At 45.3% G+C, this 2,590-nt stretch overlaps 1 long non-coding RNA gene across 1 annotated transcript; it reads left to right on the top strand.

Annotated features, from left to right (window-relative positions):
* The first annotated feature begins 224 nt into the window (after positions 1-224).
* Positions 225-2,105, top strand: LOC142930964 (uncharacterized). The gene is made up of 3 exons (XR_012946961.1): positions 225-434; positions 1,622-1,672; positions 2,030-2,105. It is a non-coding gene; the product is annotated as an uncharacterized LOC142930964 (long non-coding RNA).
* The last annotated feature ends 485 nt before the right edge of the window (positions 2,106-2,590 follow it).

Below are 2,590 nucleotides of genomic sequence, written 5' to 3'. Positions count from 1 at the left end.
CATAGACTTTCCTGAGCTGCCTATACGCACATACGCCAGAATGAACAATATACGTATGTACACCAGCATGAATAGGATATATGTACGCCATCTTGAACGGATATGCTTTTGCCAGTATTAACGGCTATATGCACCCTAGTCCATGCCATTGCTGTTTGATGCAAGACAGAGAGGGAGTGCTGGCTTGTTGTAACGTTGTGCTGTTTCTGTGAGATTGTGTTGTTGCTGTGACGTGGTTTTGCCGTGATGTTGCATTGCTCTGGCGTTGTGTTGTGACGCGTGTCGCTGCTCTAACATGTTGACATCGTCGTTGCCGACGCAGGGAGCTGCAGGGCGTGCTCGCGTGCTGCAATCCGGTGCCGCCCCTCTTGAGGCAGAACTCCAATGAGCTGTGGCAGCTCGTCAAGCAGGCACGCCTCGTCCCGCTCATCAAGGTGAGCGCAGAAGCGGAGGCGGCTCGGTGGAGCAGCGAGGGGTTCATAATGGACGGCCACGGTTGAGATACGGATGAAAGATAGATAGGGCAAGAGAGTCGGAGAACGAGAACAGAGACAAAAGAGAGTGGGAGACAGAGACTGAAAGTCATAGGGGGAGAGGGATAGCGAGTGGTCAGAGGCAGAATGTTCATAAATAAATATAATCAAACATTTAATATAATCTTGATTTGAAGCTTTCGTGACTGCAGGAATCCATACTCTTTGGTTCTTTCGGTAAAGTCACGTAGGTAGAAAAATATTAGATCACGACGTTTCGATCGCAACACAAGCAATCGTCATCAGGTGGGACAACCACACCAACTGCTGAAGACAGCAGTGGGACAACCACACCAACTGCTGTCTTCAGCAGTTGGTGTGGTTGTCCCACCTGATGACGATTGCTTGTGTTGCGATCGAAACGTCGTAATCTATTGTTTTTCTACCTACCTGACTTTACCGAAAGAACCAAAGAGTATGGATTTAATATAGGTGGTGACTGGGTGGCTCCTGGGGCCAATACTGGGTCAAGCACAATGATCCGGCACTGCTTCAATAATATTTTTTTAACTTGTGACACACTGCACATTATTCGCTCACTCGAAGCGAGAGAACGACTCAGAGGCGTGAGGAGGAACCACAGACGATCGGGAAAGGCTACCAGGTGGTGAGCCTGTGCCAAATTTCCCCCCAAACTTTGTGGTCGTCTATATATGCAGGTGTTATCAACCAATTAATGAGTGTTTACATATGGGAGGGAACCGGAGTTCCTGGAGAAAACCCACACATGCGAGGAGGCAACAGTCGATCCCATGCAGAACGAATGATGAAGTCAACCTTTGCTGTACCCCCTTCTAGCAGGCCATGCTATGACACCTGAAAAGCAACGGGAAGGGAGTTTAACACCATTTGTGTGATCCACCCACCCTTGTTGCCTCCATAGTGCTGGGTTACAGGACTTCGCCACCAACACCACCCGGCTAAGATCCTAGGTTTTGGATCTTGGGAGTTTCAGCCACCCGTGGTTAAACGACGTTCACAAATGTAGCGAGTTGATGGTCACAACCAGGCACAAGTGACTGCAAAAATAATGACTCGTTGCAGTAAAGGTTGCGTTTGTTTAATAATCTTTGCTGCTGTTCCCGCAGAGCGAGATGCCCATCAAGGCTCCATCGAGAACATTCATCACCCGGGCAGAGGTGACCAGAGACCAAAACTCATCACACAAATGCCATCTTTACTTGCGATTATAAACTCGACATCTCATTTTCTCATCCGGCACAGAACTCTTCATTTGTGGTTCTTTTTTAAAATTCCACGTCCCCAAACCGTCGTGACAATGAGGAGCTCAGTTCATGTCCGTCCTTAGAGTGTGAATAATGTTACGATTGTCGTGTAGGTTGACACCCCTGTGTGATTTTGTTGGTTCATTGCCTGACCCTGACAGTACAATCTAGATGTTTCAATCCCCCAAAGGTGACATTAATGGTATCATTTGTATGCCCACCCTAGTGTGGCACTGATTGTTCAATCAATTTTCTTCTGTGTTTTGACAGCGATTGGAAAACCCTCTCTTCTGTGCTCACGATGGCTTATCATTGGACGACAGGCAGCCAATCACAAGGCACGGTACTGAAGGTAGCTCACACTTAGTTGTGCTGGTTATATCGGCAAAGCTCATGATATGGATTATATTTTTTTATTCGTGACAGTTGATGAGAGCACCTAGCCTGTCACGAGTAGATTTAATTTTATTGACATGAAAAAATACTGTGCTGTTTTTTAATATCACACTCAGAATTTGAGTAGTAATCATACAAAGAATTGCCATGTTCTGTGTACAAATTAAACATAATTTGGTGAAATAAATAACAAATAATGTCCTGACTGCATTTACAGTGGGGCACAAGCAAAAATAACAAACTACTTTTCAGTAACATTGTCCTAAAAGTAAAACTTACATAATAGGTGATGTTTTAAGCAATGACCCTTCTTTGGCTGCTGCGTATATGTGCGTATTATTTCACTATCTTTGTGTCTATGCCTGTGTTCAATTGCGTGCCTTTCCATTCATATGTGTGTATTCATTCCTGTGTCTCTGTTAACGTGTCTTTATT

Source organism: Petromyzon marinus, chromosome 46 (assembly GCF_048934315.1).
Source record: "Petromyzon marinus isolate PM22_M1 ecotype Great Lakes invasive population chromosome 46, UKy_Petmar_22M1.pri1.0, whole genome shotgun sequence".
Lineage (NCBI taxonomy): Eukaryota > Metazoa > Chordata > Hyperoartia > Petromyzontiformes > Petromyzontidae > Petromyzon > Petromyzon marinus.
The sequence above is the reverse complement of the archived record's forward strand: the minus strand, read 5'-3'. Positions and strand labels throughout refer to the sequence as shown.